This window comes from Rhamphochromis sp. 'chilingali', assembly GCF_963969265.1.
Source record: "Rhamphochromis sp. 'chilingali' genome assembly, chromosome: 8".
Classification (NCBI taxonomy): Eukaryota; Metazoa; Chordata; class Actinopteri; order Cichliformes; family Cichlidae; genus Rhamphochromis; species Rhamphochromis sp. 'chilingali'.
The window spans coordinates 4,376,252-4,397,886 of NC_137935.1; the positions used below are offsets into that span (position 1 = coordinate 4,376,252).

Consider the following 21,635-nt stretch of genomic DNA (forward strand, 5'->3'; position numbering starts at 1 on the left):
GCGACTAAATGTGCAGACAGTGTGGAGGCGAATGTCAACATGTTCCTGATAGAGACATCTGCACATCTTGTTCTTTCTAGATTTTCATTTCCTTCCTTCCTGATTTCTCTCACGCAGCCTGTGACTGACACTTCAAATATGTGAAAGAAAAAGGCTGTTTTATGTCTCTGTACAGCAGTTGGTGCTTTAGTAGGGCTGTGCCCTTCCATGATATCTTCTGCGATAACACTGACTTAATAAAATATTGTTGCTATAGCAATGGCATGTATTCATGTTCCAAAGTGCGCACAACAAGACAAGCCCAAGTATGTCTGACAGCAAGGGCCGCATGAGCCTCTAATGACAATTCAGCACCTACAAATTGATTAAAAAAAAAAAAAAAAAATGTAAGAAAACAGTTTCTGCTGTTTCACCACTTGGGGATGAAAAAGCACAACACAGACTAAAGCCAGACGACGATGGAGGAGATACAAGCAGCTGGCGATGTGTGACCCGAAGGGTAACACATAAGTCCACTGAGCTTTGCTAAGTGCACTTCATATAACAGGAGGACCAAACTGTGCAAATTACCAATGTGGTCACGTGGTGGAAAAGCAGGGCTCTAAGCAGCTGATTAAAAAGCTCAACCCAAGACACAACATCCCAGATTTTATTATGTGACAGTGTTGTGCAACTCCTGAAGTGTTACAAAGTGAACATAGTTTTGTTATTGTTGAACTGAAGCGTTTAAAGGAGTTCTTTTATACAGAAATGTTCCTGGGAAAACACCAACTAGGCTGCTTTTGTGCTTACATTTGACTTATGCTGTGTTACTGGATATAATGCTGTGTCAATACTACTGCACTACAGCGCTGCTGCTGGCACCTCGATTCACACCTCAAATTAGGAAGTGTGTCATCAGTGACAGTAGCTCATCGGAAAAGAAGGAAAATGCTTTTCGTACACTTACACATGCTACTGCCCGCGAGCATCCATAAAACATCATTAAATTTTTTTTATATACCATCAGAAATATCATTATCATAAACTCTTTTGAAATACCATGACATGGTTTTGAGGCTCACCCCTATAACTCAGGTGATTTTTTAATGTAATATTTATTTTATGTAAAGTTAAAAATTTTACAATGTTATATTAGGGAAATTTAAGGAAAAGAATTCAAGGGGCTAAAAATGGAGGAAAAAAAAAAAAAAAAAGAGTAAAGCCCTCAGATGGAAATTTAGGAGAAAAACTGGCAATTTTACAAGACAACATTTTTTTCCCTCTCATATATTCGTCATGTTTTCTCAACTCTGTAAATTTCCTTGTAAATTTGCAAGTTGGCTTGTAAATGTCAGGTTTTTTTGTGTAATTTTCCATTTTCATAAATGTGTTTTTCTTGTTAATCTGCCAGATTTCATATAAATGTTTCCATTTCTTTTGTATACTTTTGCCAGTTTTGTTTTTAACTAGTACATAGCAAATTCAAACAAAAACATACTAAACATACTAAAATAAGCACCAAAAAACCAAAATGTCAACAGTAAAGCTGCACAAATACAGTATATCAATCTTTAAAGCCTCTGTGTGTGCCACACAGAAAAAGAAGACACTGTAGCTCAGCAGATGAGTGAGCAGGAGAGACTGTACAGCTAAGACAAAGCAGCCCTCTGTATCCAGCACAATCAGCTGTTCACTCATTGTCCAAACACCATCACAGCACAGCTCAACAGCAACAGCTACAACCATCAGGCTTCTGCTGTCAAAGCTTAACAGTCAAAAATTTGTGGTTAAAATTGCAGAAATTATTCTAGAGCAAATATTTTGAATAACATTAATGTCATCATTAAGCTTTCTTTTTTGGATGTTAGTACCTGCATGCTTGCCAGAGTGTGGTTAAACACACACTCTGGGTTGAGTGCCTGCAGATTATCATCTTCTACATCAAAATACTGCAGGATAGAGCAGGGCGATATGACCAAAAATATTTATCACGATATACATTTGAAAATTTGCGATAACAATATAACTGATGATATAATTGACACTAGACAAAACACTTTACAACTCCACAACTTTATTAGTGCAAAAAAACCCCAAAACATCAATGTATTTCCACTTAACAAGCAGCTGTTTTTTATGTGCATTAAAGTTATATAAACATTTAACAGTGAAAATGCAAATTCCTCGCTGACAGTTTAACCAAAAGGCATTTCCAGCGGAAACTGGCCGACATATCCTCAGCATAACCATGTATAATATCCACAAAACTTAAAGAGAGGTTATACACACACAATACGGTAACATTATGTTGAAGCACAGTACGTATCACTCCGCGAGGCTCCTGCCTACGATAGCCGTAATGCTCCGACAATTCATTGAGCGGTGCGGCTTCGTAGCTTTGCAAAGTCGTACTGAAACATTTGACAGATTTGTACCACATAAAATCGTTTTGAGGTCAGTAAACACAACCAGAATTCATACATAAGGCACACGGGATTATAAGGGGCTCTGTCGATTTTCAGAAAAATCAAAGGATTGATTTTAAGTGTGCCGTATTTTCCAAAAAAACACGGTAATAACGACGGCCCGCTAGCATGCGCTACCAAAAATAGTGCTTTGTTGTGTATCTGACGGACCACACCACTGAAGCTGCAGCATTTTTACAAACCAGTTCTGGTTCATCCGTTTCATTCAACGATCCGCTTTCTCCCTTCTCATTCTCCATCGCCGCCATGCTTTTGCCGCCATGTGCGTATGAAAACAAAGGCACTGCGCATGCGTGTTTTACCCATATTCTATCACGATATTTAATTTTCTTATCGTTGCCCAACATTATAGCGGTATTACTGTGAACGGTATGATATGGCCCAGCCCTACTACAGCACCCTCCATCTTCCACCTCACATTTACATCTTCCTGTTATAGAAAGATCCAATCCACTCACCGATCTGTACAGGAAGCCCAGTTTGTTTAATGCGTGTATGAAAGCGCATGTAGAGCACTCATTGGTGCATCTGTCAAAGACAGAAATTCAACAATTCCTGATGAATGTTTGGATGGGCAACGGTAAATGTGTGTTGAACTTTGATAAAACACGAATATAAGATGGAAAAAAAAGTAGATTTATTTTAAAAAGGTTAAGAGCTGTGCTGGTCCACAGCTCCAGCAGTGTTAGTGTCATATTAAAAAACACGGACCATCGTATCTGTTACACATTTTGCTGAGAGAATGATCACCACGTCCACTGAACACCTTCAGTGAGAAAAAGATATCACAATGTTTTAATTGTTTTTACTGCTATGCTGTGGGAATATTCAGCTGTAATAAAACCCATCTGATTAAAGTGTACTGAAAATTACAGTAATAACACTGCAGCAAGCACCACATTACCTCATAAAACACAATGCACAGGGGGAACTTCTAATTCCAACTGTATAACTGGAAAACTGCTTAAAATTTCAGTATTAAAGCTTGGTATGCTGCTTAAAAGAAAAATCTGCGATAAAACAGCACAAACCCGTACAGAAATATGAAGCTGAAAGGTCAGAGTGGGATGAGCATTGATGGAGGCCAATTTTACTCCCCAGACACTCCGAGTATGAGATGGCTTCAGGCAGGATCCTCACATCAACCTGCAGACGCCTGAGAGAGAAACAGAGGCTAATACTTCTCTCTTCAGTAGTGTTAAGAGGACGCGACCCTTTGCTTCTTATATTTTCACAAAGCAATAAGAGATGATAGAACAAATCTTTATATAATACACAAACAACCACAGAGTGCACACACCTGAGGCCTGACCACGGAGTACGATAAGGTGCTTATTGAAGCAAGTACAGGTTTAACCCTGGCTTTTCAGGTTTAAGATCCTAGTTCAACACAGCAACTTATGCTGCAGACCTAACCCACTCTGCCACAGATAACGCTCTGGGTAAGAGACCAGAAGGTACGAAACCACCTCCTACACACCGATCAATCCGCTGGAAAATAGCACCAATATTCCCAGAAGAAGCTGGATGCGGGTCTGAAGTCTTTCAACATCAGTTTTTCAATATCATCTAAAGTCTTCAATGAGAAAAGCATCAACAAGAAACTGATTATTAGAAACCACTTTATTTAACATTTATATGCCCGCTCTCAGACCATTAACACCACTGGTGCAGCAGCTGAAACAATAAAGCTGCCCTACACGCATCTAAACATCATTTTAATGTAATCTCTCAGTTTTGTTTGTGTGTTAATGACAGAGCCGTAACGCTGATGAGTATCAATTTACACAATCAGCAGTTCTGCTGCATTTCCTTACCGGCTTCAAATTGGCTAGACTTTATTAATATGGTAAGTCCTTTCCAGTCATACTGGCCAAAGCCCTGAAAGCACACACATTCATGCAGCTCTGATAATAAACATTTCCTCTCTCACACTGTTGCTTATTCTGCAGCAGCTGTGTTGCTTTCATCTGTATTGTGAGTTTAACCTCTTCATATGTGTCTAATATTCCAGTTTACCTTTATGAATCAGCCGCATCGCTTCCTGTGTACTCACTGATGTTTGTAATTGGTCAGATGCTGCCAACGCCGCCGCTTTGATGTGAACACGCTCGCAGCTAGATTGATAAACCCTGAGTTGATACCTACCTTCGTGTGACTGTTTAGCCTGACTGCTGATGTCAGAGTGAGATATCTGAAACACATCCTGGGTATGCTGAAGGTGCTTTGTAGTGCAGGCTGCTGGTACAGGACGAAACAAATCTTCAATAATCCTGTGACATTTCAAAATGTCCTCATGACACATCTGCAGTCACAGTTAAAAGATTTGCAGTCATAAGTGAAAATCTTTAACCAGAGAGTGTTCTAATAGCAAATCATCGATGCATAAATCATGTCCTAAAAAAAAGATTTTTACAACTTATTTTGACCAGTCAGCTTCTTTTCTACCTGTTAGGCTTTAATTTCAACTTTAAATATTAGTCCTCAAAGAAAAAAATGGAACCTGCCACTGCACTGAGTTGTATTGAACTATGGGATAGCAATGAGAGAGCCTGACAGCCATCAATCACGACATGTGCCACTAAATCAACCATCAAACTGAAGAAAAGCAGCTGAAGATCAACACTGACGGTAACCACTAATATGTGACAGCACTGTTCAGACTCGCCTGCAGTCTCTGCTGGACATGTGTGAATAAATTGACTAAAACACACTAAAGAAATGCATTTTTGTGACTGTAACTCGTGAAATACAAAGTGTGCTGCATAATCTGTACAACTTAAAGTCAAATGAAGGTCTACTCTTGCCCACATTGTTCCCAGTTTTACTCTAATTAATAAAACTAGAACTTACCCAACAAGAAACACCCAGTCCATGGTGGGAAATTAAAACCCATTAAAACATAGCTTAGATGTACACAGTCATAGATACCTTAAATTATAAATATTATGACTGGTCTTCTTCGCTCTTTCAATGTAAGGATTATGCAGACAGAAGAACCACGCAGCCTATTTAGTGCGGTGCTCAATCACCGCGACATCGTTCAGCTGGCCAGAACATAAAGTCGCTGTTACACGGACGCGGCTCGTGACATAAAAACCGTTATTCACTGTGTGTGACCAGTACTGACATGACATGACAGAACGCAGTAAAATCCCAATGACGGTGTAAAAAAAACAAACCCAAATAAATTAAGGTTTTCCTACCTGAAGGACGTCAGTTTTCCCGCCGCTGTCCGTTTTCTCCGTCTCGTTTTGAGCCTTTAGTTTTTAAAATGGGTTCTGAGGCACCAGCCGAATGCTGCAGTGGTCTCGTGCAGCAGCGCAGCCTCACACACATGCACGCAGTCGGCTCCGCGTGTGCCGCTGATGATGATGATGCCGCGCGAGCTCCGGACAGGGAAACAACAGAAGTGCGGGCACTGGGCGTCCGCGAGGGGCTCCGTTCAACCTGTTGCTTACGTCACGACAGCGCTCTCCATGGATACGTTCACATTGTTCCAGTAAACGCCACACAGGTGCTGAGCTTTTTGCTCACTTTGGAGCTAATCGCCTGAGTGAAAATCAATCGCAACCATTTAAATACCTGATAAATGCATTTTTAAGGCTCGTTCAAGTATAAATATCGGCCTGTTTGGACATAGAGCTTTTGTCTTTATACAGCCGCTTTATTGTATTATATCAGGGTTTTACTTAATTGTTTATTCTAATTTATTTAGATGTTCACTTATTGGGCTGCTTTATTTACCTGTTTATTAAATTCAATTGAGCACGTGAGTTTTGTGTAATATTTACATTGTTGAGCTTTTATTTTGTGATATTGCATTTCATTTAACTACTCTGCAATAAAATATGATCTTATGGGTTGATGTTACTGTTTTGGTTGCTGTAAGATGGATTTCCCAACTTTTTCCTCAGAATTCTGGGATTAAAGACAAAACTGAAAAAAAGATGTCCCCACTTTTTTTTCTTTTTCCATTGGCCCTAATCTTCTTCCGTAACAATCGTCATTCCAATCTAATAAGAAAAAAAGGACCTTAAAAAGTTTGCTGATTTTGCCCCAAACTGTGATTTTAAATGCTTCTTAAAACCCAGTGGAAGTTACAGTTCTCCACTACATTTAAATTCAGGATTCCCTGAGTACCATGCTCCTCTGCTAAAAAGTCTGGTAGTATATTCTAAAATAAGTGGACAAAATGTTCTTGTCTCTATTACTGTTAAGTCAGAGGCTGCATTAGAGTGTCAAAAGGTTGAAAATGAACTCAAATACTACAAAATGAATATACATTCCGTATGAAAACATCTTTAGACTAACACTGTGATGGATATGTTTCTTAAACCGATGTACATGTAGGTCCATAAATATTTGGACAGAGACAACTCTTTCTTTCTTATTATGGTTCTGTACATTACTACAATAAATTTTAAATGAAACAAATCAGATGCATTTGAAGTGCAGACTTTCAGTTTTAATTCAGTTGGTTTAACAAAAAGATTGCATAAAAATGTGATGAACTAAAAAAATTTAACACTATTCCTTCATTTCAGGGGCTCAAAGTAATTGGACAAATTACATAACTGAAAATAAAATGTTCATTTCTAATACTTGGTTGAAAACCCTTTGCTGGCAATGACAGCCTGAAGTCTTGAACTCATGAACATCACCACATGCTGGGTTTCCTCCTTTTTGATGCTCTGCAGGCCTTTACTGCAGCGGCTTTCAGTTGCTGTTTGTTTGTGGGCCTTTCTGTTTGAAGTTGGGTTAAGATCAGGGACTGATTTGACCATTCAAGTATATCTCACTTCTTTGCTTTAATAAACTCTTTGGCTGTATGGTTTGGGTCATTGTCCATCTGTATTATGAAACTCCGCCCAATCAATTTGACTGGATTTAGCCAGATTTGAGCAGACAGTAAGTCTCTGAGTTCATCCGGCTGTTTCTGTCCTGTGTCACATCATCAATAAATACTAGTGTCCCAGTGCCACTGGCAGCCATGCACGCCCAAACCATCACACTGCCTGTTGTATGCTTTGCATCATAAGCTGTTCCACACCTTCTCCATGCACTTTTCTTGCCATCATTCTAGTAGAGGTTGATCTTGGTTTCATCTGTCCAAAATATGTTTTTCCAGAACTGTGCTGGCTTTTTTTTAGATGTTTTTTAGCCTTTCTATTCTTGAGGCTTATCAGTGGTTTGCACCTTGCAGTGAAATCTCTGTATTTACTTTCATGCAGTCTCTTTCTTCACCTCCTGAAGAGTGCTGTTCACTTGGTTGACTGTTGTGAAAGGGATTCTCATCACCATGAAAATGATTCTGCGTCCTGGAGCACTTCCGTTGTGTTTTGGAGTTTGCGCGTGCTTCGGAGCTTGTACGTGCTTTGGAATTTGTACGTCGTGCTTTGCAGTTTGTATGCGCTTCAGAGTTTGTAAGTGTTTTTGAGTTTGTAAGTGTTTTTGAGTTTTGTACGTGTTTTGCAGTTGGTACGTACTTTGTCTCTAGAGGCCACCATAAATTCGAATGTGGATACCCTCAAAAGAAAGCTGAGAGTCTACACATTATGTCCATGTCCAATATATAACTATAATTGGAATTTGTTTACGTAAACATAAACGTAAAAGAACAAAACTTTTGTCAGTGTCCAAATACATATGGGCCTAACTGTAAGCTCATGCTGATTTGCACGTCTGTTGCTTGTAGAAATATTTCCTCACACTGCAGTGCATCACAATTTGAAGGAATGAAGTAGGTCAAACGCTGAAGCTACTATGTAAAAGTATAAAAATGTCTATTTGCTGTTTTTTTGTGCCTGCCTCAACCACTTCAGTTCTCTTGTGTAATGGTAAACACCTTAGACACAGTTTAATGACAGTTGTGTGTAGCAACAAGACTTGAATGTCTGTGGTGATTTTGTGTGTCTCTGTTTTACATTAGAGGAGATGCTGTGGTGGTAAAGAAGACGTTTGGCAGAAGACATTGCCAAACACGAGGAAATGTCAGACTACAGTTGTTATTACATAACCACAGCCTGGCCTGATCCGAATTCCAGTTTCCAAAGTTTAATTTGAGGGAGGAAAACATTCAAACAGAGCACAGATTTTCCAGTTGAGAGCTAGTTTATTCCATTAAAGAAGAAACCTGAGTATTGAGTCTTTTCATCCTTAATGATCTTTAGAAGCCTGCACATAAAACAGAATATCTTTGGGAAAAGGGAAGTTGGACCCCTTGAGACAATTTTCAGTTTAATGCAGGATATTGTTTGAAACATATTTTGGGGTTTTTTAATAACACAGACTGCCAGGTCTGAACAGTGAAGTTGGTGCAGAATATCTTAAAACTGCATTGTTTGTGAAGGTTCTCAGTCATCCAGGTCATTGTAGTCTAAGGAGCTTGGAAAGAAAAGCGTCTGGAAATCTTTAAGTTTCTTGAAGATGTTTCACCTCTCATCCGTGAAGCTTCTTCAGTTCTAAGGTCAATTGGTGGAGAGTCCCAGATTTTTCAGTCCTATTAGAGTGTCCACAGGAGGGTCATGGACTATGGCGTTATTTTTGTGCCACTATTCTGAGCGCATGTAAAAAAAAAAAAAAAAATTCAAAAAAAGTTTTGAGCGAAGAAAAGCTAAATGTGAGTGAACAAAATTAATTGCTGCATGCAAAAACTGTATTTCAGTGTTTGCTATTATCCACACACACACACACACACACACACACACACACACACACACACACACACACACACACACACACACACACACACACACACAATAGCAGCCCCTCTCGCTCAGTTTTTGCATTTGCGTTCGCTCGCAATGTGTTGCTTGCGCTCTCAACATTTCTTCCCGTGCACGTTCAACTCTTTCTCTACACCGTTATATTTGTGCCACAAAACCAGCCAATCACAGACTTGGATGCAAAAAAATCTGATTGGCTGTTTTGGTCTCCAGTCAGCTCGAAATGACGAAATGCAATATCCCAGAATCCATTTTGTCCTAAACTCAAACAAGGTAGTGGCGGAGGAACACAGAGTGGCGGAGTTTGAAATATTACTCTTTCTGGGTCACAAAATAAACTTTTACCCTACGATACGATTTCATGCGAGAATGGTGCTGTGTAAACTTCAAATACCTGCTCGATTTATTATATATTTGCAAAAGTGCTCTAATGTTTTCGGAGATGCCTGTTACCCACCAGCTGACCGCACAGCTGGACTGGCAATCAGCCCCCCGGGCAATTGCCCGGGGGGCTGATTGTGATTTTTCATTTTTATGTTTGTTTGTTTGTTTTTGTAACGGTATAAACAATGAAAGGTGGTGGATTAGCCAATTGGTCATGATCAACTCTAGGCTGGACCAATTATAATACATCCGTATTGAGGGGAAAGGGAACCTTCCATACTTCAGCTAGAATGAAAAAAAAGACACAAAGCTGGAGTTATTCTGTGTTTTTGCTGCACAACTGGCTGTTCTTCACACTGACTTCTGGCTGATTCTGCCTGAAACTAATACTGACCATAATTTACAAAACTGACATACAGTGGAACCCTGACGTACGAAATTAATTCGTTCCTGAGGGTCTTTCGTAAGTCGAAAATTTTCAGAAGTCGAAGCACCCATCGCGCCTTTTGAGTGAACGACAGGCTAATTGCTAACTGCAACAACAATACGTCGTTCAAGTGGAACAGCGAAGCGCAAGTACGAAAGCCAAGGGGGTTGTCATATGATTCGGAAGGCATTGTGGGCATTGTAGGCCTTCTGGGCTCAGCCAGTATCTGATTGGCTGAGCCCAGAAGGCCTACAATATACCGGGCATTTTGCCGTAATACGGGCAGAAATATTGCCATTAAGTGCCTTCGTAACTTGAATTTTTCGTTGAATGGGGTATTCGTAAGTCGGGGTTCCACTGTATTTTAAAATGACTAGCCCTTCAAATCATAATGTGTTTACTGAGGTAACAAAACAAGTGATTCAATGGCTATCTTCCCACAGACCTATATAACTGGAATGCTTTTTGGCAGTCAGAGAAGTTGTGCCATGGTGGTCATTAAAATAATGCAGGTTTAAGAGATGCTTGAGACCCAGAAGCTAAGTCCATTTTTATATCAAATAGGCACTGTAGAGTCTGTGGGCCACGTCCGGCCTTTTGGTTGTCCCTGGCGTAAACGTAAGGAAGTATACATCATTTCAGCCACCAAACAGTCTTTGATAAACTTCCCATCACACAATGTTTTGTGCACTTTTGTGGGGAATCGCTTGATGTGTAAAGCCCGGTAAAAGGTCCTTGCTGCTTTTGCAGATTTGCTAGCAAACATTCACATGTTTGTTTCAGATGTCAATCATCACAAACCTTTATTTTGAAAGCGATTGCCAGTTTTAAAAATTTCTTTATTTACTTGTGTGGAAGCTAAATAAACATCACTGTAAATATGTTGGAAAAGACAGTTATAAGGGATAGGGGTTTACTAGCCCCAAAAGATATCAGCTCTCGTTTAAAAAAGAAAGCTTGATGCAGAATGTAGAATTGTGAACACAGCCTAATCTGTGGAGAGCAGATTGGATAGAATCACCTTGCAGGACTAAACACACAGGGGAATACAAGAACTTGACTGATGCAGACTGGAAACAGACACCTGAACCTTTGCTAGCAAAGCTGCGAAAGCAACAAGAACTTTTTTTTTTTACCAAGTTTTACACATTCAGGGATCGAGGAGTGATGACAGCTTTGTGATGTCCCACAAAATCTCGAAAAAACAAAAACTGTGGGCCAGTCTTTGATGAAGAGTATATCAAAGAGTGTTTGGTGAACTCTGCATCACAAATATGCCCCGAGAGTCAAGCATCAAGGATGTCTGGAAAGGAAATCTGGAACTTAAGTTGAAAAATGAAGTCAACATTTTTGGCTTTTTCTCACTGACAGTCACTGACAGTTTGTTGCATTTTTGCAGGAGCAGGAGACTGAACATGGTGACATAGGCTACCACACAGCCATCAGATACTTCAGCCTGGGCAAAGTGCTAAAAAGTCTTTGGGACCTGAGAGCAGAGATTTGAGAGTTTTGTCAGAAGAAAGGCAAAAACATTCCAAACCTCACAGATGCAGAACAAAAAGCTGATCTTGAATTTGCTGTCGATGTGACAGTTCTTCACATCAACAGCAACATTCAGTTCTTCTACCTCAGACACTGAACCTGACTTTAATGCACCTGTTCAAACCTATCAGTTTCTCACGTTGCCTTCTGGGAAAATGATTTAGCTCTCACCTATTTTATATTGTCTATGGGAAAAACTCTGCTAGAGGTCCAACATTTAGCTCTATGGGGTAAATCTTTGCAGGCTGTACCTGTTTTGTAATTTTATTCCTGAGTGTGTTTACTCCTTTGTGCTGCAAGTGAGGAGCTGAAAGCCCGACAGCAGCAGGCTGTGGTAAACTGGGCAGCTCCCAGGTGTGAATGTGAGTAGTGGATGTATGAATGTAAAGGAGGAACTCTCTCTCTCTCTCTCTCACACACACACACACACACACACACACACACACACACAAACAGGTATCAGCACAAAGAGCCACTGGGGTCCCTTCGCTCTGATTATGTAACACCTATGCAGAGTGTTGCCATGGCGACTTGATGTACCTTTAATCATAATGCATTGAATCTGGTCAACAAGGCATGGGTCGCCACGGTAACAGAGTCATTACAAAACTGGCATGCACAAAGGAGACACCAACCGCCCGCCCACACACACACACACAAACACACACACACAGGGGAAACAGTTTCATTAGAGAGCATGTGTGATAATGCTGAGTAAAAAGCTTAAAAGTAAAAGTTCGCATCCACCAGTGACCTTCCGCATTGCTGCATCCCAGCCTGTGACGTTCAAAGAGTTCAGTTGCTGCTCGAGAGATCGAGGACTCAACAACCCCGAGCAGACTATTGTCAGATATCATTAAGAAGTTTCCACAAAGAAAGGTTAGCTGTTCAATCACAATGTTTTAGATAATCTTTTTGTTAAATCCAACAATGAAAAACTGCCCCGAAACCATATCACAGTCTGGAGTAAGCTCCACCACCTGTGTAACCCTAGCTTGGATAAGTGGGTGGATGTTTTCTTATCCTTGTGTCTGATTAAGTACACCTGCTCTTTATTGTCCTTCCCTGAGTCTCTGTCAGGTTGCATGCTCGATGTTTTCTCGTGGCTCTTTGTGCTTCTTGATTTCTCTTATTTGCCCTTTTCAGATGTTTTTCCTGCCATCATCGTGTGCCACCTTTTCACAGCAAATTCAAAAGTGTTAAATGTTTTGGTGTTAATAGTCTTCTTGCAAAAGTAGAGTTAATTTTACTCTAAGCAGAGTCACATTCTTTTAATGTAACTCTGAGGTGTAAAATGATAGTAGTTAAAATCGAGTGTTAAAAATGAGTGTTTCTCTGTCAAATCTGGAGGTGTTACAATGGAAACATTAACTCTTGACCTCTTAACTCTGAACTCCTAGAGGGGCTATGACACCAACAGAGTAAATTCACAGACTCCGCCCCCAGCACGGCTCCAATCGAAGCTGAAGTGAAGCCGTTCCAGAACATTTTGCTCTACATATTTGAGTTGTTTGCCATGCTTGGTAAGTCATTTTTTCAAAGATTGTTTCAATTATTATTATGAGCTTTTACTTCTGTGGCTCTTTGGAGTTGAGACAAAGCTGTGTGAAAGGCATTAGCCATGTTGCTCGCTGATAGCATAATATTCTGTTTTAGCTAGCTGAAAGGTATTGTTTGTGGGCAAATACCACAGCCTTGAAAAAAAGCTTGCATGTGAATTTTCAGTCAAACTTTTGGTCAAATACACCTAAAACAATGTCTAGAATGTGAAACGTTGGTATAATGGTGCTACTTGAAGCCTGAAAACGATCGCCCATTAAAAAAACCGAGCAAACAGCAGTAGCTGACGTCCTGACTGGATTCTACGTTAGCATAGATCCCTCCAGAGTTTTGTGCACACGGTTTAGGTAAAAATGAAAAAGGTTGAGGTTTTACATTTAGTTCAGTATTACCTGTTGCCTGTGTCCTTGTCTTTTGGGAAAATACTTTACACAAGTAATGGCTCAAAGAAGATTCCTTTTTTTTTTTTTTTACTGTGCTGCAATTGTTTACTGGATTGTGAAGATGGAATATGGGGGAGAGCAGAAGTGCGTTGAAGTTCCACAAAGGGATGAATGAAGGACATGCATATTGTATTGAAGAAATAAGTGATGAGATGCTGTTATTTGCATTTACCAGCTCACCTATGTCAGACCTTTTGATAAACACAATTCTAATGAAAGTGAGAACATGTATACTGTTAGATCTTTCAGAAAATGTTTTGAAATTGTGGTGCACAGTTCAGAATAAATGTTTTTCAAAAACCATTGCGTCTTTTTAGTAAATGTTTATTTCCAAAAGAAATTTCTAGAAGTTCAGAACAGTAAAATTCCCGCTTTTTAGAATGAATTAGAAGATAACTCTTACGTAGTTAAACTAAAATACTCTTTGAGAGTTAATATATAAACTCTTAACACCAAGTGTTAAATTATCAACTCCAGACAGATTTGGTGTTTAACACTAAATCAGAGTTAACGTACCAACTCTCCAAAAAGAGTTAAATTAACACTCTCTGGTGTGGACCCATATAGACACTTTAATAGTGTTGAAATCAAATCCGACAGTGTTAATTTGGACATGCTGGATTTGCTGTGTACTTGTTTTTCTTTTCCAAGTTTTTTAGTTTCAAAGTAATTAAAGTGCTACTACAATGCCCTGAATACCTGCCAGCTTCACTTTTAATCAGTTGTTTTGGTTACAAGCACACATTTCACTTCTTTCATCTCACCACACTGATGTCAAATAAAAGCATTTATTGTCTGCACATTCTTCAAGGTTGTGCAACTGGAGCAACTTTTTTCTAAGCACAGCAGTCAGCACATGACAGGTGTTTAATTATACTTATGCAAGATCCTGTTCCACTTTTAATGTTACTGACTATTTGACTGACTGAAATTACATAATTGTGGATAATTTATACATTTATAACAACTCTACAGGGGGTCTCCTTTTTTTTACCTCACCTATTTGAATTTATTGAGGCTTAAAGTTCAGGCTGCACCTGCAATGATTGACTGGTGTGTTGCCATTAGCTCCCTGCTAGACTTCATCTCAGCTAATCTGAGTCAGTGAACAACGCTGTTGGTGCCTTTTGTAGGATTTTGTATTTAATCTGACCAGTAATATGTTTTTCTGTGTGGTAGCCTCTCCAAGGAGTTTGTCCTTAATTTTTGATGACTGAAGTTCATGTATTTTATTACTCTGCAGCACCTAGCAGGTATCTGTATCTGTGTGATGCTCCTGGACAGTTTATAAATGCAGTTTGTTAACTAAGCTTGCTAGCTCCACTTTCAATGCAACACTCTACCCTTTTGTCCAGATACGGTCACTTCTGTCTCAAAAACACAAGGCTGCTGAGGTCTCCTACACTATGTTGCCAAAAATATTTGCTTATCTGCCTTCACACTCATATGAACTTAAGTGACAACCCATTGTTAGTCCATAGGGTTTAATAGGACTCTTAAAAGCATCAACTCTTCTGGGTTAAGAAGTGTTTATGGGAATTTTTGACTGTTCTTCCAGAAGCATATTTGTGAGGTCAGACTCTGATGTGGGATGAGAAAGCCTTGCTCATAGTGTCCACTCTAATTCATCCCAAAGGGGTTTTATCAGGTTGAAGTGAGGATTCTGTGCAGGCCAGTCAAGTCTTGCTCATCCATGTCTTTATGAACCTTGATTTGTTCACTGGTGCACAGTCATGTTGGAACAGGGTCCATCCACAAACTGATCCCATAAAGTTTGGAGACTGTAGTTGTCCAAAATGTCTCTCCCCCACTTGGCATAGTGCAGTCAGACAATTACTGTTCTCCTGACAACGCCAAGCCCAGGCTCGTCCATCAGATTCCCAGACAGAGAAGTGCAATTCATCATCCAGAGAACACGTCTCCACTGGTTTAGAGTCCAGTGGCAGTGTGCCATAGACCACTGCAGCCGACGCTTGGCAGGCTTGGATGCAGCTGCTCAGCCATGAAAACCCACCACATAAAGATTTTGAAGGTTTGGATTTCCTTAGTGATTGAAAGCTGGTGACCTCTGCACTATCCTCAGCATCCACTGAGTGATTTTGTGTGGCCTACACTTCGTGGCTGAGTTGCTGTCAATTGCTTTCATTTTGTCATAAAACCACTAACAGCTGACTGTGCAATGTTTGTAGCGAGGAAATTTCACTAACGGACCTGATGCACAGGTGACTTCCTGTCACGGTACCATGCTGGAATTCACTCAGCTCCTGCATGACTAGGTGCTTGATTTGATACACCTGTGGCCACGGAAGTGACCCGAACACCTGAATTCAATGATGTGGACACGTGAGTGAACATTTTTGGTGATATAGTGTATATGTGCTTGGTTTCTACTGATGCTCAAGCCAAATTTTGGTAGGGCATACATTAAAAGTATTTTTAAGGTGTTATAAATGGGTTTCTGTAGCATTGCTAGAGAAATTTTGTTTTTAAAACAACAAAAGATTCCTTTGAGATCATTTTATAAAACAATGGACTCCACCTGCAGATGCTGCCAGACTCACGTTAGACATTCAGCTGATGCTCCTGTTCATAGTGGATTACAGTGCGATTCAAATCATAATCCACTCCCTCTCGACCTGCCATTCAGATAAAACTAAACTTCACTGTGCACACAGAAGAAGAAAGACGAGGTGGGCTGAAAACTATTCAGCTCTCACACCTCCTCACTGCTCTGTCTTCTTTAATCCTCAGGTGAAAATGAAAAATAAAATCTCTTTTTATCTCAGTGTTTATTATTCCCTGCACACTCCATGTCTTCTTTTCTGGTAAGTTTCCTTTTCCTCCCTCAGTATCATGCAGAGTGCTTGAGAAGCCCATTAGGATCCCTGCAGGCCACATGTGGAGCATTAAACAGAGACGTATATATTCTGGCCCAACAGCACTCTGCGCTCTGCTGTCCTCAGAAAAGGACAAAAAAAGGACCAAATTAAATCATGTAACAGGCTGTGAGATTATTTAAGCTTCAGTTCGAATTATTTTGCCATGAGAAGGAATCATCCAGGAAAACAAAGAAGATGGAGAAGATCAGAAACTAATTCACACATAAAGATGATTGTACAGTTACAAAACTGCATATTTTAAACTGAGTGACCTCAGAACATTTATGTAGATGTAGAAGAACGACGGTGACACAGGTAAGGTCTGACATACGCACAAGTTTGCATACTTTTTTGTCTTTACAAATTCACACTCAGTGAGTTTGAATGGGAGATTTTCAAGAAAGCTCCAAACCACAGGATAAGACACACACACACACACACACACACACACACACACACACACACGTACAGCTGTCCTCAGAAACAGCAACTTTGAGACGCATCGGGTGACGGGTTCAGGAGACGTCAGAATAACATAATGAGTTGAACTCAAGTAAGTCTTCAGAAACTGCGTGCAAAACAGAAAATCCTCTGGAGGGATGGAAGCATGCGTGAGTGTGTGTGTGTGTGTGTGTGTGTGAACCAGCACTCCTCTGCAGTGATCTTCCTCTGCAGTGGAGGCTGTTATGTAACAAAGAAAAGGGAGGGAGGGAGGTCTCCACTGCAATACCGAGGAACTCAGTGAGCACACACGCGCACACACACGCGCACACACACACACACACACAGATTAAACCCATCATCACATACACACTCGCTCAGTCAGGCATCTTTCTGAACGCCTCGGTGCTTCTTTACGTCATGCACACACACCCACTCAACCCCATCCACACACACACGTTTTCATATCTTAGTGAGGACATCTCATTGCTCTCCCTAGCAACTTACCCCAACCCCTACCATCAAAAATGAATGCCTAATCCTAACCCTCAGCCTGAACCTGACCACAACCTAACTGTAACCCTGACAAAACCACATTTTGAGTCTCAAGGATACCTTCAAACTTGCGGGGACGGGAACTTTGTCCCCATAAGTGACTGTTGGTCCCCACAAGTATAGTAGCATGCCAAATGTTTTTTTGTCCTCACAAAGACATGTAAACATATACATGCACACACACAGAGTGTGGAGAACACAGTAATCAATCACCACCTAGTGTTGTGGTTAACCTCTGCTGTCTGTCACTTTCCTCTGTGAAGCCAGGATCCAGTTTGTGTTTCACACAGTGACAGAAAACGCCATGTGGAGTTTAATTATTCGACTGTAAGACGATGTTTCTTTCTTCAGTGTTAAATCATAGGGCAACAGTACAGAGCGCTACATAATTTCTGGACAATATCCATCTACTCATCCATCAATTTTCTTCCACATATAGTGATAGCAGGCCAAGGGGGCTATTCCAGTAACATTTTCCAGTTCCTTACCTTGACAATCCCTGTGATCCTGGAGCTGTGTTGATCTGCTGCTCTGTGACTCTACAGAGAAGCATTGGGGTAATTTGCTGTGTAGGCTGGGTGGTAAGCAAAGGCAGAGATCTGCAGTATCTTGACCTCCAGCTTCGGAGCCATTAGTTGAACAACAGTACTATTCCGATTTTCTGGCAACAGTTTTTCCTGGTTTCTTGCACCTGGGCCGTCACAGTATCAATAATGACATCATCACAAAACTTCACAGCTTTAAAAAGTTTATTTAAACATTTTATTAGCTTCTATTAGCTTTAGTTTTTATGAGTTTGGGGGCTCGTCCTGTGGTATTGGGGTGGAAGTTGGAGGTTTGGACGGTCCAAGGTTGTCGAACGGACAGGCACAAGCCAGTGGTCTGACGTGAGTGGGCATAAGCCGGCTTATACAAAGGTAAGGCACTACCTGTTGAATCTATTTCCAAAGTGTGCCAAATTGGACATGATAAAATTAAAGTCTACTCACTGAAATTACTGGTAGATGTCTGTTTTGATTTTACAGTTTTTTACAGACGCTAGGACACATGTCTCAATACTTAGGTCACGTTTGCAAAACTCCTCACACAGTGAGCACAACAGAAGTCTATGTGGGCCAAACTGAGGACCAGTTATCATTGTTTTGGCACAAAATGCATTCAATGACTACATCTCTCAAATTTCATGAATCATCTTCTCACTCAGACACAACAACTGCCAAAAATCTTTGTACGGACAGGACATTTTGCATGTGCTTACATACTGTTTTCAAAACTGTTAAACTTATGGCCAAAACAATAACACAATGCAAAACTTAAAAAGACAGCAAAATGCAACAGCAATATTTTATTGAAACATATTTTAAATCTAAAAATGCAGTTTAACCAGCCACAGCTGATTCTCATTGTAGATGAACATCTACACAGGTGTTACTCCTTCAATTTTTCAACTCCTTCAATTCTGGCAGCCAGGAGATTCTTTCCTAGGTGTATTGCCCAAGATGACATGAGATGTGATGTGGATGAGAACCTGTGGCCAAATGGAGAAGACCGAGTAGATTAGCATTACTATTGTATGTGTATCAGTGGATGGTGTGTATACAAATTCTTGTATTTTGGGATTACTTAGTGCAAAAAAATAAAACTACATAAACAAATATTAACGAATTCTGCATGATGTCTGATTCATTCCAGTAACATATATTGAAATTATAAACAGAGATGTGCCCTTGTTTTACACAAGAAAACACTGTAATGCTACATGTTGTTAGTGTTTTTAGGTCATTGTTTTGTGGGTGACAAAGTGTGTTTGTCGGCTGTCAACCTTTGCTAGTGTTCTGGAAGAATGAGTTTATTTGAGACCTGAATGAAGTGTTTTGGTAGTTGTAGTGCATTTTGAATGTGAAATGAACTGCTTTGCCAAGCTGACGGTCAGTTAGGAGGATTGTGTGAAGAGTTTTGCAAAAGTGACCTAAGTATTGAGAAATGTGTCCTAGCGTCTGTAAAAAACTGTAATGAAAATCTCATGTGAACTGAAGCTGAAGTAATGATAATGAAACGTTGAAAGTGACAGTACTGAGTATTTAAAGCAGTTGGACTGCTGATTGATTCTTTAATAACTTGTTACGTGACAATTGCCTAATTACTATCTTAGATTATTAATTGATAACCCTCTTGTCCAAATTTGGTCACTTATGGCTCTCAAAAATAAAATGTTGGATGACATCCATCGTTTAAGTCGGTGTTTTTAAGATTCTTTCACTTGTGTACGACCTTTTTAACTTTTGTTCTGCTCAAATTGTTCCACTTGTTTTCCAAACACTTTGTGTCTTTTTGTTTGTTGAGTTTAGGTTTTATGGTCTTGTCTAGTTTCTCCTGCAATGCTTTTAGGTGTTTTCATTTGATAATTCACTAAAGTTACATTTATATTTTTCAGTTTTTCCTTTGTTATCCTGCACATGTCACTTAACAACTTTTTAAAACGCATCATTCATCACTTACAGCCTTTTCTAAATTCTCCTGTGTTGCTCCAATCCGATATCATTTTGTTTCACTTTCACACTCCTTTCTCTTCTCCGTCTTGTTGTCATTTCAGTTTTTCCGTCTCCTCCTCTGTGTCCTTGTCGTCGATGCGTCACACTCTGTCAGTCGTCCTTTTTCCACCACCTCAGCAGAACTGAGCCTCATTACTCTCCACGCTGCACCAGCACAGGAGGATATATGACTGGAGTGTGAAAGAGAAGTGTTTTGGGGGTTTTTACTGTAGGGAAAAAGGTATTTAGAGCTGGTTACATATTACAAAAATTACATACCATTAAACGTATATTGGCTATTTTATTATGTATTTATTATGTATTTAGTGCTTTAGGTTTAGGGTTTAAAAATCACTCTTACCTTTATTTTTTTAAAACTTGCTTAGGGATAGGCAAAAAATAGCTTGGGTAGGTTTAAGCATTGAAAAAGAACTTGTTTAGGTTTCTCCCTGTATGACTCACCAAAGTGGATCATCTGCCTCCATCTCACTCAATCCCTGAGTGACACGAAGGACCCACATGATGTGAAAAAGCGAGTTTTTACAGGACTTTATGCAGTGCTGTAAAAAAGTACAGCCTCACTAAATACCAGCCAAATGCTGCAAATCCAGTGCACTTGATTAACAGATCATCAGGAAGTGTGAGCAGTTTGTTGGTCTGGAGGATTCAGGTGTGTTTACGCGGGGCTACAAGCTTCCCAGGAGCGGACGCCCCAGCAAATTCACCCTAGGGTTAGACCGTGCAATGCTCAGAGAATCTGCAAAAACCCAAGAGCTCCATCCCAGACTCTACAGGCCTCAGTCGGCATGTTAAATGTTAAAGTTAATGACAGTTCAATTAGAAAAAGACTGAACATGTGTAGCTTGTTTTATAAAGGCTGACAGGAGAAAGCCTCTTCACCCTTAAAAAGAAAAACAGCAACATGGGTCAGGTTTGCAAAGCTGCATCTGAACAAATCACAAGCCTTCTGAAGCAATGAGACCAAAGTGGAGATGTTTGGCCATGATGCACAGCACCACGTTTGGAGAAAACCAAACACAAACACCTCATACCAGCTGTCAGCACGGCGGTGGAGGCGTGAGGATTTAGACGTGTTTTGAAGCTACACGACCTGGAAAGCTTCTGGTCGTTGAGTTGACCCTGAACTCCTCTGTATATCAAAGTATTCCAGAATCAAACGTGAGGCCATCTGTCCAACACCTGAAGCTTAGCCAGCACTGGGCCACGTAACATGACAGCGCTCCAAGACAGCAGCAAGGTTGTCCAGTCAAAGTCCAGATCTCAGCTTGATTGAAATGCTGAGGTGGGAGCTGAAATCAGCTGTGCATAAACAAATGCCTGCAAATGTCAATGAACTGAAGCAACGCTGTCAAGAAGAGCGGGCCACAATCACACGAGAGACTGATAAAGTCGCACAGAAACAGATGAATCATGGGGTGTTCTTCACTTTAAATATGAATGCAGAGTCCTGTGAACTGTATACATCTTATTAAAATATATTACTTACAAAATCATGCTAACATGAAAAACACGTGACACTTCATGATCCCAAACAAATCTAATTCTCTTTTGTGATCGTTTTAAGACCAACAACAGATCGGCCTGCACATGTCAGCTCACGGAGCGTGTCTGTTCAGATGCTGTTTGTTGGTTTTCTGCATGTTTGCCAGTCTTTAC

At 40.2% G+C, this 21,635-nt stretch overlaps 1 protein-coding gene across 1 annotated transcript in view; it reads right to left on the minus strand.

The window, feature by feature from the left end:
* Positions 1 to 5,877, minus strand: part of LOC308400898 (glycerophosphodiester phosphodiesterase domain-containing protein 5-like) — a 45,415-nt gene extending 39,538 nt beyond the window's left edge. The window contains exon 1 of the mRNA XM_080888930.1: positions 5,675 to 5,877. The gene's annotated coding sequence lies outside the window, so the exon portion shown is untranslated. The remainder of the gene's footprint in view (positions 1 to 5,674) is intronic.
* Between the last annotated feature and the right edge of the window lie 15,758 nt (positions 5,878 to 21,635).